This window comes from Pelodiscus sinensis, chromosome 9, assembly GCF_049634645.1.
Source record: "Pelodiscus sinensis isolate JC-2024 chromosome 9, ASM4963464v1, whole genome shotgun sequence".
Classification (NCBI taxonomy): domain Eukaryota; kingdom Metazoa; phylum Chordata; order Testudines; family Trionychidae; genus Pelodiscus; species Pelodiscus sinensis.
Window position 1 is genome coordinate 59974516 of NC_134719.1, and position 14094 is coordinate 59988609.

General features: G+C 46.6%; 1 long non-coding RNA gene across 1 annotated transcript in view; it reads right to left on the bottom strand.

Annotated features, from left to right (window-relative positions):
* The window catches only part of LOC106732278 (uncharacterized), a 36046-nt gene extending 22680 nt beyond the window's left edge, over nucleotides 1-13366 (bottom strand). The window contains exons 1-2 of the long non-coding RNA XR_012906046.1: nucleotides 5770-13366; nucleotides 4001-4087 (exon numbers count right to left, since the gene is read on the bottom strand). This is a non-coding gene — a long non-coding RNA (uncharacterized LOC106732278). The remainder of the gene's footprint in view (nucleotides 1-4000; nucleotides 4088-5769) is intronic.
* Between the last annotated feature and the right edge of the window lie 728 nt (nucleotides 13367-14094).

Sequence of the window (14094 nt, forward strand, 5' to 3'; positions counted from 1 at the left end):
GTGGCCAATCAAGAACCAGTTCAGACTAGTTTAAAAGGGCTCCTCTTGTGTTAATTAGGAGGTGCAGGAGGAGGAAGAAAGGAGACAAAGTGTTGAGAGTGAAAGGAGTTTGGGTGAGAGCTGAGAGCTGCAAGGCAGGAGGAGCCTGTTGGAGGAGCAGGTACCAGAGGAAAAGTACTAGGAGGGACCGTTTGGGGAAGTGACCCAGGGAAGTAGTTGCCATATGGGGAGTAGAACAAACCCCATCTGTTACCACTGCCTTAGGGTCCCTGGGCCAGAACCCAGAGTTCTGGGCTGCCCCGGGTTCCTTCCCAACACTGCTATAGAGTCTGTGCCTGGATAGGGAGACCAGGAGTATAGAGGGAGTGTGGCTCGGTAGGCTGAGAGCCCTGACTCTAGTAACAAGAAAGAGGCCATGTGGTGGGACACAGCGAGTCTCTGAGGCTGAACGATCAGCCAGAGCTTTTCCACACAGGATACTAAAGGATAAAAAGCTTTTCCTTCAGTATGTACATAAAGCTTAATGTGCCATAAAACCTACGTGATTACTGGTCATGCTTTTGTTTTCTGGCTTTTCCGGTGTGAGGACTGGAGTAGGATAACCACTCAATAAGCACACAAAGTATACATGGTGCGAATATTCTTACTCCTTTACCTTCTGCTATGCACTGGAAAACAAAGAATTCGACACCTGCTCACAAAAGCACCACTCTCTCACAGGCAACCTGATTTGCCCACTTACTTGAGAAACATGTGACGTTAAATACTCAATGTTGCTCATTGGAGCTGAGGGCACATAAAGAGGGCCAAGAAAAAGGCAGTTTTGTTTTACAGCATCACAAATACCATAGGAGATAGATTGGCTGCCAGTGTAATTTAAACAAAAAATGGGGAGAGAGGAGGTGACATAGGCTGTTAATCTGAGCTGGAGAGTGCAGAAGCAAATAAGCGTCTATAAATCTTCTCGGACTTGTCTGTACAGATATTTCGTTTTTTGCCACACTGTTTTAGGTTTAACCCAGCTGTTGCAGATCAAGCTGTAACATTCCTTTAAAAAGAGCATCACCTACTCTGCCCACTGCAATGGTTTTGGAAGTTGGCAGGGGCATAGGCACTCACCTCTCACACAAGGGGCCACATCCGTGCCAGTGGTACTGACTGCAAGCCTGCAGCTGGCAGCAAGAGAGCATTGCAGATGTCGTCTCTCTGGTCACATAAGAGGGGAATGGTCCAGCTATTGTGGGGAAACTTCTCTCACTTCTACACTACCCCAGCGAAATGAGCTGAGCTCCCACTCCCTTTACCCAGAAGCCTCCCTGACCCACGGATCATTATGTACAGTTCAAAGCAAATACAATCTATTAAAAAGAATAAGGAAAAAGGGGAATGGTTACAGAATAATGCCACTCTGCAGCGTGGGGACATCACAGAGACAGTCTCTGGAGCGTAAGGGTAGGTCATAGTCTGTTCCTTGTGGGTCCCAGGCCTCCTTCCCCGGCCGTGGCTGTGCCGCAGGAATGCTGCAGATCGGACACTTGCTCTGGCAATGGGCCACACAACCAGGAGGCTCTAGGCAGCAGAACCTTCTTTCCAGCATCAGCCCCTCTGTCCAGGTACAATCCCCCTCAAGGTCTGGACTGTGAAGCCTCTTGGCTGGTGGCATCACCCTGTCCTGAGTCTCTGCCCAAAGCCCGTGCCTCAAGCTCGCCCCTGCTGCTCACTGCACCTGGCTCTGAACTGCTCCACCTCCACTCTCTGTTGTTCTACCTTCAGGTTCTAGGGCTGCTTCTCTTGCCCCTCTGGCTTCATGGCTGCAGCCCTGCTCCCAGCACAGATCTGCTCTCTGGTTCTCTCTGCCTGGCCTGGCTCTGCTCTCCAGCTCAGCCTCACTCCGTCTGACCCAGGCAAATCCAGCTCACATGGAGGATGGAACCCCTTCCACAAGCTCCTGACCCCCTCATTAGTCTGCTGCCCTGACAATCAGGCTGACCTGGAGTGTTGGTTTCTTCCCATTGTTTCTGGGCACTGTCAGTCTCAGGGTCCTGATTTCTCATAGATTGTTCCCCTTCTTTTGGTACTGAGGGCTAGCTAGCGAGCCAACCTCCCTCCACTCCCCGCTGACACACTGAATTTTTGTAAGGGGCCAACAGTCGCCTTACACCGGCACCCTTTGAACTGCAACAAGGCCATGCCCTAGGCCCTCAAAAAGGAAGCTGGACTCATGTTACGTGTGCACTGTTCCGAACTGAGCGTGTTTGCAGTTGCTCCTCCTTTTCTCCCACTCACATTACTTCAGCCTGCATGGAATTTGTTCGGATCAGGAGCGAGCTTCTTCACTTGATGCTCAGGTCTAGCCAGCCCAGCCTCCAGGCAGATTAATGAAGCCAGCTGGGCTGCAGCAGGAACTATCAGGCCTGCTTTTTTGAGCTCAGCTGCCCTTTACTGGCTGCTCAGGGCTTATGCCCGCAGCTGCAATTACGCCTGTGCCTGTCTTGTGCTGAGCCCTGGCTGCAGAGCTTTATTCCTGTCCCGCCTCAGGCCTCTCCAGCCCTCCTTCCCTTGCTGCTGGCGGCCTCAGCTCCTGACACCTAATTCCAATGCTGCACCCTGGCTTGACGCCTGGTTCCTGACTCCGACTCGACTCCAGCTCCAAGCACTAGACCTGACTGTCCGCAATCCAGAGCCAGCATCTCGGCTGAGCTTGTGGGTGCCTTGCAGAATCTACAGACACAGAATTTTGCCTTTGCAATATTGCAGATGCAGAATATTGCTTTTGCAAACACAAGCCGTACCACCTGTGACCCAGACCTACTGATACCTTAGCCTAGTAAGTTCTGTGGTCACAGGAAAGTCCCACTGGGTTTCTAGACCGGTGATGTCTTTGCCACTTCAACCAGACTGGGCATTGTCTCAGTGACCTTATTACATGCATCCTGCTTCAAAGAGACTTTAACACCAGACTACAAAGGGAAGCCGCAGAACTGTCATTTATGCTTAAATGTGACACTTTACGAATGGGCCTTAACAAAGATGCTAATTATCTTACCCATTACAAAGATAGCTTCCCCAATTATCACCCCTAATTTCATTATCTCATAGACACTAACCTCCACCCCTCACCCTCCCTCTGTTCTAAAATCTGATTTGTCAATTTTATACGTGTTCACTTTTTTTGATTGTATCCCTTTGGTATATATGGTCATGCCAATTTTCTTCCACAATTTGATCTGAGGAAGTGGGTCTGGCCCATGAAAGCTCATCACCTAATAAACCATCTTCTTAGTCTTTAAAGTGCTGTATAGTCCTGTTTTTTGTTTCAGCAAGACCAGACTAACATGGCTACATCTCTATTACCATTCCTCTCTCTCCTGTGCTCAGACATTTTTACCTAAAAGGCCAAGATGGGGACTGTTGGCTTGGGGACCATGGAGCATTGGCTTGGGCCTCCCCATGCCTTGGAAAATCTAGCCCCATCTCAAATTGGATTGACGATTTTGTCCAAGCTGTGTCATAGTGGTTTTTGGCAACCCAAACTGAACATGCATGGCAGACGCCACACTCCAGACCATAGAGCAGACACCCTCAGTTGGCCACTAACTACACTGCTCACTTCCAGCACCTAGTGGCAGTCACAGGATGGAACAAGGCACTGTGACAAAGCTCCCCCTCAACCTTGGTGAGTCCTCCACTTGCCTCAGAGGCTCACAGCAGCCCTCAGTTTAGATACCAGCTTGCGGTTTGTTGAGCGACTCATCATTGGCCAGTGTGGGGAAACAGGGGAACCAAACTTCAGCTTCTGTACGCCCTCCAAGTTGTACGGGGTGGGACAAACTCTTGTCCTTGTACCACAGCCAGTCTTTTCCTCATACTGAAATGGGGAGAACCCAGGCCCATGCTCTACTCTGGGTCCAGACCAGGGACACTAACAATAGCGGTCTGTAAAGTCTCCTCTATGTGACAGCTACACATCCCTGGGACTCTTCCCCAGCACCTTCCTCACCACAGGTTCTTCCTCCTGGTAGCTGCTTGGCTGTTCTTCTCCCAGACTCTCCAGCACACTTCCTCTCATCAGCTCCTTCCTCTCACACTGAGCAAACAGAAAAGCCTTTTTAAAGCCCGTCTCAACTGGTTCTTACTGAGCCCCCAGGTGTTCGGATTAACCCAACCCCCTTAAATTTGAGAGCCTCCTAATTGGATCCAGGTGTTTTAATTGGCCTGATTGCTCTGATGGATTCTAGCAGATTCCTGCTGGTTCTGGGTCAGGCCTTGCTAGTTTACCCTGGGACTACAGGCCTATTTAATCTGGGGCTAATACACTTTTCCCTCCACTACTCTTTTGTATGCCTGTGGCCTCCTTTTCAGCACTGTCTCTTAATAATGATACGAAGGATGAGCTGACTTGGATACTGCCTCTGACTGTCCTGGACACTTATTGATCTGTCCACTAAAACTGACAGCTGCCTGTCTGAATGCCATAAGAAAGGAGGGTGACATTCTGAGCCATGCTGGTTTTGAGGGCCCTGTTTCAGGGGGATCAAGTCGCCACTCTGAGGGTGACGACTCCTGCCGCTGGGGATTGAGGTCCATTCCTGCAGTTGCACGCCATCTCTCTGGGTCTGCAGCCACTCTCTTGCTCCATGAGCAGCTGCCACCTCCTTGTGACTTAGCCCTCCAGCAAGTTGTCATACACATTTCCCCTTCCAGGGTATCCAAGTCTTTCTTCAGAAATCTTAGGCAGTCTTCACATTCACTGCCCCGTGGTGCCACATCTAGGGGCTTGCTAACGCCCACCCTCTATTCTGCGTTCTGGGGCAGGGACCCTCTAGTCAGCATCCATGGGCTGTTCCCTTTTAGACCTGCCGCTTTCTGAGCTGTTTCCTTACCAGCCCACAACAGTCTAGGTTTGCCGGCTTCACAAGCATTAAGTGTAGGCTACTTGCTTCTGTAGCCCCAGACATAGCTCCCTGCTTCCAAGGAGTGAATGCAGCCTCTCTCCTGGCACTCCCCTCTGCACTGAATTTCCTGTCTTTGTCCTTCCAGTCCAGCTCTTTACTCCCCAGCTGGCCTCCCTCCCTGAACCAGGAGATTGCTTGGCCACCTGGTTCCTCTCAGCTGCTACCTGTTGGGTTAATTAGCCCCCTTCTCAAACTACCTTAACCCCTTCATAACAAGAGAAGGGTGAACTCACCCATCCCAGTCCCCAACCACCAATCGCCTGCATTCATGCTGCAGCCTGATTCCCTACAGGTTGACAGAACTGCCTTTCCAAAGGGAAGACGACTCAGCAGTGGGCGGGCAGTCTGTGTGTGTGTGTATATTGGGGGCAACCTGGGCATTTCACTCTGTCCTGCCCACTTCAGACCTGCCCCATGTTGATAAGGAAACATCCCAGCCAACATCCCAGCCGTGATAGAGGGATACAAGCTTAGCTGGATTTCCTCCCCTCATTTTAGCACACAGAGGCTGCCCTTGTCCACAGGGACTCTTGAGGCATCCATCCAGTGGCTAGTACCCTTCCAGCTTCTGCTTTGTTTGTGACACTCTTCCATACACAAGTCCGTCTAGACGAACTGGTTGAGTCCGCCACCTCTGTTAACTTTATGCACCTGAAGTTTGTTTGGGTACAGGGGATCCTGACACAGCATAAGGCCCTTCCTGACTGGTTTTTGCCCTCTCATCTGGCCTGATTACATGAAAGAGAGTGCACCTTTGAAAGTCACAACCCAAAGGACCATCACAAAGCCCTGCAGTTTGTCCTGGTTCACTCACCAGTCTCTCTCAGCTGCTCATAGCTCACTAAGCAGGAGCTACATATTCAGTTGGGGAAGCGACGGGCTCTTCTTTGCTGGCAATCTTCTCTCACTGAACCCACTTCCGTGCCACACTCCATCCGTAGTTTAAACTGGAAAAACCCTCAACACCCCCCAGAATTCTGGAACAAAGGAGAATAGGTCAGAACCACCTTTGTCAGCAGATGTAGCACCCATAGTAGTAGGTGAGGTACAGGGACCTGGCAGATGTATTCATCAAGAAAGTGGCTAAGATACTATTGCTACATCATCACTAAATTGCCCCCTTTGACTTCCAGCCAAGAGAGAAAGTTCCTTTCGGATGTATTTATTCCTTCTCAAGGCCTGAGATTCTGGCTTTCCAAGAATAACTCAAAGAATCTGATCTTTATCAAGCTGAACCTTGGTGGGACTTATTATATGGTCTGTGTGTATGAAGGGGTTGAATGGAAGACTGCCTTCCACATCTGATGTGGGTACTGTGAGTACTTAGTAATGGCTTTTGGATTGAGCAATGCCCCTACAATATTCCAACATTTCATCAGTGAGACCGAGACACACACACACTGGATGAATTAATCATGATCTACCAATAATATCTTCATCCTCCCCAAGGACCTCCACAAACAGTACACACCCTGTACCTTGGAAAGACACTACCAGAATGACCTTTAAGGTAAGCTGGGGAAGTGTGAATTGGACTAGAGTAGGGATCCACATAGAGCTGTCCCTTCAAAAATGGTAGATAGCTTGAGAGACATGCAAAGGGTACAATGATTCCTCCGTTTTGCCAACTTTCATCAGCATTTTATCAGTGTATTTTCCTGCCTGGTAGCCACTATGAACGCTCTCTGGTAGAGAATCTACTTTGTCTGAACTCTTGAGGCTCAATCCACCTTTGACCAACTAGAGAGAGCTTTTACCATAACTCCCATCTTTGTCTATCCGGACCCCACCATGTTATTCACAGTAGAGGTCAATGCATCTTATTTCACTACTATAGCTATACTGTCACTACATGGGCCCATTTGTAATCAGCTCCACTCATATGCCTTTTAATCATGAAAGTTAATCCTGGCAGAAAGAAGCTGTGACATGTGGGATAAAATGCTACTGGAGATCAAGGCAGCCTTTGAAAGTGGTGTCACCTCCTAAGAACAACTCAGTTCCTAGTTAAGGGCCTCACTGACCACAAGAACTTGAAACCTCTCAGCACGGCCCAAAACTTAAATCAGCATCAGATCTACAGGTCACAATACTTTACCTGATTCACATTTGTTGTCACTTACCGCCTGTGTGCCAGAAACAGAAAGGCAGATACTTCTCCTTGCAAAAAGAAGTACATTGAACACTACACAGAACCTCCTTCAACCATCCAGTTTTCTCAATGGTGTTATGGACAAAAGCCATCATTCAGTTACTGCTCCTCATGATCCATTCCCATATCCACCACGCCTAGCACAATGCAGATACCCGGCCTGCTTCAAGTTTCCAATTACAGAATGGAATCCTCTATCATGGGCAATTAACCTATATCCCTGATGGGTCACCTGAAGTCCAAGTCTTGAAACTGCCATAAGATGCTGTTCATTGGTCACTTTGGGTAAATAAAAACATGGAGCTTGGTTTCACTGAGCTGCTGTTGGCCAGGCATGTGTTACCTTCAAAGGCTTACATATTTCCCGATGAAATCTTTGCTCTGGAACCAAGTACCCATACATGATGCTACTTGACTTCTCCTCCAGGTGCTGCCAACCCTATCCCAGCCCTGCTCCACTATGTCTCTGGACTTCATCATGAGTTTGCCTTTTTTCTCCAGTTGCATGGTGCATGTTGACCAAGGTGGCACATTTTGTTCCATCTGATGCAGTCCCTACCAGCTTGGTCCCTTTTTAGAACATAAGCTTCCAGCTCCATGAACATCCAAATTGGCATTGTCTGAGACTTAGGTCCATCATTTATTGGCTGCATTTGGGCATGAGCTTTTAAGCTCCTAAATGCAGCATGTAGACCAAAGGAATTGACAGAATAGGTAAATCAGATCCTGGAGCAATACCTTCTGTTGTTTCCTAAATTATCAGCAGACAGCAGCAGATCTGGTCACACACTAGGGATGTTAAATATCAGTTAATCGAATAGTCGAGTAACCTCATGAATTCTTATCGGTTAGTCGACTATTCTATAATCCTCAGGGGCAAGACCGGCAGCAGCGTGGGGTGCCAGGTGGGAGCTGGTCCGTGAGGGGAGCCAGTTTAAAAACCAGCTCCTCTTGCAAACTGACTGCTTGTCGCCCTGTGCTGCTGCCTCTGATAGAGAGGCAGCAGTGCGGGATGGCAGCAGCCCATTGGGGATGAAGGGGGGGATGGTCTGAGTTCCCAGACCCAGCGCGAACCAGAACTGAGCCAGGCTCCTAACATGCTTTAAATGCAGAGCTACAGCAGGAATAGGTCCTGGACCTGGCGTGAGTCAAACTGCTGGCCAGCCTGCTTAAAAATGTATTGCTTCTGGGGGCAGGGAGGAGGAAGGGAGGGAAATGTGTGTCGTCTAGAGCAGTGTTTCTTAAATTGTCAGAGGTGTGCCGCGGAGAACAACAGTGTTCAAAATGGCCACCCTTGAAGGGGCAGGTGACTATTTTTTTGTGTTCAATAACTTTCCCCCGGCCCTTTTTTCCCCTCTATTATTTTCTTCTGACTTTTTTTTTTTTGCGCAACAAAAATTTAGTGTTTCTTGGTCTTAAAAAGTTTAAGAAACACTGGTCTATATCATTACCCTAGAAGCTTATCGGTTAATCAACTACAGTTTTACATCCCTACCACACACCTGCACCATGAACAATGGGAACTCACATAACATCTGGAAAAAGAGAGATCTACCAGTGCTACGCTAATCAAGGACAGCTGACATTACTGTGAGAGACAGGGTCTGATTTTAACCAGAAACATCCAGCCAAGCCCACCATCAGCCCAGTGAGACCATCAATATGTAGGTTTATTCAAGACTGTGGAGCAAATTAACATGGTGATGTTCAAATTGCAGCTACTGGAGTCAATGAAAACCCATCCGGGATTCTGTGTCTCCCTCCTAAAACCGGTTTCCCACTCAGTCCAACCTGTCACCGGATCTGTCCAAGAATAAGAGGAAATAGCTACTCTAACAGATTCTGGACTGCAAGCAAGCAAGCAAGCAAGCAAAAAGTTGGCTTTGCTACCAACTCGGTTGGGAAGGCTCTGATCCTGATGCCCTGTTGTGGGAGGCAGCATAGTATGTCCCTGCTTCACATCTGCCTACTGTGCTCATCGTGAGAAGCCAGGGCCAATGGCCCCTAGAAATTGTCCCTGGCAGTGTTGTGTGGAGTATTGTCAGGAATAAGCACCTTCCTCTGAATCTGAGGACCAGCCAGCTCACCCTCCAGGGAAATTAGTGACCTCAGACAGGTTGTGGTAGGACAGCCTGATTGGCCAGCCCATCTGATCGGTTGAAGGGTGCCAGCAGGCCTGTTTTTTCAGCTCAGCAGCAGCGACTCCTGTGTCTGCCTTGCTCTTGTCCTGTTCCAGTCTGCTCCAGCCCCACTTGGCTCCTGACTCTGGCTCCAATTTGGGTTCCGCTCTTTGGCTCCCATTGTAGCTACAACCTCTAGCTTTGGCTCCCAATTCTGGCTCTCACTCCTGCACCTGGCACCAGCTCTAACCTTGGCTCTTGATCCTGGCTCCCAAATCCAGTTCCTGGCTACCAGCTCCAACCAGCAGGCCTGACTGCCCATGCCTCAGTTGTAGCAGAGCCAGAACATAGATGAGGATTATTGCTGCTCTTGCAGTATGTGTGTCCAGCTGTTTTGGAGGCCAATACATCCATTACCAGAATTTGACCAATAAATTACAAATTGCATTACAAATTAAATTCCATTCTCATCACAAATCCTCCATGTTTCTGCAAAGCCTTTTTCACTTTCTCCAGGGATTAAATTTGTTTAGAATGGCTGCTAAATAAATGAGAATTTGAACTCTAAAAAAGAATTGCTTTAATTTTTCAACTCTGCATTTATATGCACCAATTAGTTTGGATTTCTACCCTTTGTATTTTCTATTTTCTGCACCCTTTTTCTGGTCTTCCATCATTACTGCTGCAATCACTACTGAGATTGTTTACAAGAATTCCCTACATTTTCTTGAGTGACACAATATGAACAAGAAATACAGGGTAAGATACTGGAGCCTAATGTAAATCAGGTTTCACACTGATAAAAAACCAACCCTATCATGTAAGATCCAGCAACAAATACTACTTCAAAATACCAAATAATGTCTCCTTCTTAGAGAGAGCACTAAATTCAAACAGTCTCGGAGCATATGGAAAAGCTGCCAACTCTCCATACTTCAATGATCTCATATGCTCTGGAAAAATAAAGAAAGACTTTTTACCATGCTAATGGAACATACATAAGCATAAAAGGATTGTCTTTCATTTAAATATTTTAGTGAGGTTGGTCTAAGTATAGATTTAATATTCATTTTACTGTAGCTTGTGTAACTTAAACTAACATCCAGAGAAAAATAATCCTCTGTGAGCATCAACTTTTGTTATCCACTCTATTGTAATATCTACCATAAATTGTACTTGCTTCACTAATAAAAAAACTTATGCCAAAAATTATACACTGTGTCTGAGGAGTAAAGCGTGAATTTGGACAAAAGAGTTAATATTTTAAGGTAGTTAATTTTTTTTCAAGATCACTATAAAAATACAATCAGTCTTTGTTTGTTACTAGTTTCCTTTTTGGTTACATAGCCATTATTTAAATAAAAAGGGAAAGGCACTATCAAAGTGCCAATGTGAGAACAAACAGTTGGGGTTCTTTCTGGACCTTAATTAACGAGATGACACTGATCACTGTGCAACTATACATAGAAAAATCTGTGTGTAACTTGATCTGCTGTGCATGCTACTGGCCACTTATCCTCCCTGCGCATAGTTTGGGGCCCACCTGGATATACTGGATTAGATCTTCAATTTGCGTGAACTGTTATGGCTCAATTAAAATCAATGAAGCTATGACAATTTACCCCAGCTAAGAACCTGGCTGGCTAAGTTCCTGATTTTTAATTTGAAATAGGAAATGTGACATTCGTTACAACATCTTTTATCTTATGACCTCACATTTTAAACACACTTAAAGTGGAAATACCTTTAAACTTGAAAACAGTCTGAAGTAGGTCCTGTTACACCCCTCTCACAGAATGTCAAAAGTGTTAAACTTAAACTTAAAAATGTCAAAAGTGACTGATTTTTGATGCCCCCTTTTCTCAGCTCTGATCTTGATACAAATGGGCCGCACACCCCTTTCTCCCACTGAAGTCTATAGGCTCTATGGTGTTCAGTGTCTGTGTCATTATGGGCAATCAAAAATGGCAGGACCCAAAAAATCAGTGGCCATTACTAAAAATTTGGGTTTAAGTAAGTTGCTTAAGGTCAGTCTGTGGCAAAATACAAGAATGGTAATTACAGGGAGGTAATAGGAAATGTTTCAGAAATTCCACTAGGCAAACCTCACACAGATGCCTGTAGTAACAACTTTCTGAAGCACAGAAAAGCAAGCTGATACCACCCAACACAAAAGTCAATTCACAGGCTTTCTTTCTGTATTCCTCACACAAGTTCTCAGCTTCTGTTCCTGGAAAGCACAGCCTCACACATTTCACCAGTTCCATTTGCAAGTGTGCAATAGTAGTGAAACTGTTGCACTTTCCCCATTTGAATCTATGGGATTTCTTTCCAGGTCTCTGTTTAAACTTGGGAACCAACTCATACTGTTGGGTTGTACCAGGCTAGTGCACCCTGCTGCACTCCTTCAGGGAGTTCACACTCAGCATATAGCTCTGGAATCTCTCTCCCTAGACCTCTCTGTATAAATCAAGCCGCAGGGAAGCTCGGAAACATGACGAATACATTGGCTGGAATATCTCCTGCTTTAAAGATGGAAGGAGGAAAGAGGGTGGAGGAGTGGGGGATATTAAATGAGCCAGGCCTTGGATGGAAAGGCAGCTGAAATTTACTGCTCTTAGAAGCCAGTTCTAGCTGCTCGGACAAGGATCTGCCAAGGAATCCCCCTGAGGACACTGCTCACTCGCCAATGCTTAAATGCCCCGAGAAAAATATCAGAATCCATTAAGCACATCCAAGAAATGTTGAACAAAGAGGGAAAAAAAGACACAAAACAAATCTGCAGTGTTAATACAAAGCAGAAAGGGCTTCAGTGGACATTCCAAGCAGGACTCTGCTCAAGCTTGCTCAGTCGAAGAGATGCCAGGCAAAGTTAGCTCTGAGCAGGGTGAACCATCGGGAACTGCCCTGGTCCTGCACTTAGACAATCAGGATGCTTTCACAACCAGACAATCCCATCTGAGAACTTACAACTCCCGACTTGCACTTTGATAGGCTGAGCCTATTGTGAATTCTCATAGCAGGAAGAGGAGTTGTGCTGGAACAGAAGGCAGTCAGGAGAGAAGCTTTCTCGGGCGAAGGAGCAGCACAGAATCCCCACCCCAAACCTAGGGGAAAGGGGTGTCAACCTGTACTCCATTGGTCCCAGTGGCACAAGCCACATTTGAAATTTGCCACCACTACATCTCAGAGGCAGGATTAAAGAGAGTAGTTCTGCCACCTCTTACAAAACACAGAGCTTTTATTCCTATGCAGATTTAAAGTGATATTCCCATTGGCCATTTGAGGGAAAGAATTCCCAGGCTTATGTATTTCCAAGTTTCATTCATTCTAGTGGATCCTGGGGGATGCCACAGCCTTATCTAACAGTGGCTCTTCCACACAACATGAATGCCTGAAATATCCCCTTCAGATCTTGGCTTCCACTCATTATCTAAGCACAGTCATACTGATTCAGTAGATGGGTCTCTTTTTGTAATCAGCATAGACCAACACATTGGTGTGGTATTAGGGAAACTGCAACTGGAAGCGCCCTATTTCAGATGAAATGTAATCAGGTCCTGACCATACTGCCAATCTGTGGTAATTAAAATCCCACATGGCCAGGGTAAATGTCATGTAAGAGGGCAGTTATATTGAGTTGACTTAACTATCTCCTGAATTACCATGTAACATTGCAAGTAGCTGCCATGTTTCACCTCCGCAATGGCTGCAATTCAGTGGTTGTTGGAAGCAATTTCTCTATTTTCATAGAATGTATAAAGTGTCTGGGGAGACTCTTTGGAAGAAAGCCACTATATCAATGCAAGATCAGTATCCATACTAGGGGTGTTAAATATCGGTTAATTGAATAGTTGAGTAACTTCATGAAATCTTATCAGTTAGTCGACTATTCTATAGTCCCTGGGGGTGAAGCTGGCAGCCAGTGTGCTCCAGCCTCACTCCTGAGGAGCCCCCTGCCACTCCATGCTGATGCTGCATCAGAGGCGGCAGCAGCGCAGGGTGTGAGGTGGGAGCCAGTTTAAAAATCAGCTCCCCTTGTGGACCAACTGTTGGCTTCCCTGAGCTGCTACCTCTGATAAAGAGGCAGCAGCGCGGGGTGGCAGCAGCTCTTGTCTAGGGGGAGCTCCCAGACCTGGTATGAGCCAGAACTGAGCCGGGCTGCCTGTCTGCCTGGCTCCAAATACACTTTAAAGGAAGAGCCATAGCAGGGGTAGGTCTCAGACCCATTTCAAGTCAGGACTGAGCTGGGCTGCTGGACAGCCTGCTAAAAAATTTACTGGCAAGTGGTGGTTGGAGGAGTGTGTGTGTGTGTGTGTGTGGGGGGGGGGGGGGGGGAAGGTGAAGAAAATGCATGTATTCTACAGCATTAAACTTTAAGCTTTTGCTTATCTGTTAATCGACTACACTATTACATCTCTAATCCGCACTGCCACAGTGATATATCTGTAAAATTGTTGGGAAAAAAATTCAGCATTGTCAAAACGTAATTTAAAATATAATCTGTACTTACTAACGAGTTGTGTATACTCTTCCATGCTATTGAAAAATGGGGCAAATCCTGGTGAGAGGGCAGCAGTACTCCTTCGTGTGAGGAAGAGGATTTGCCCTTTCGTATATGCATATGGAACAATGAGCATTTTCAAAAAGGAGGGATGGGTGTATTTTTCAAATAAAAAAAAGTTGAAATGTGCTCTGTGCACTGGGATAAAACACCTATTTCTAGAGTAGGCCTCTAACAGGAATCAGTTCACGTATATTCCAACCTCTAGCAGCATATGTTGAAAAATTTATGGGATAAAAAAAACCAAAGTGGCTTTTCCTCCCCACAACACAGTCTGGAATAGCAATTTCCTTCTAAGGCAGA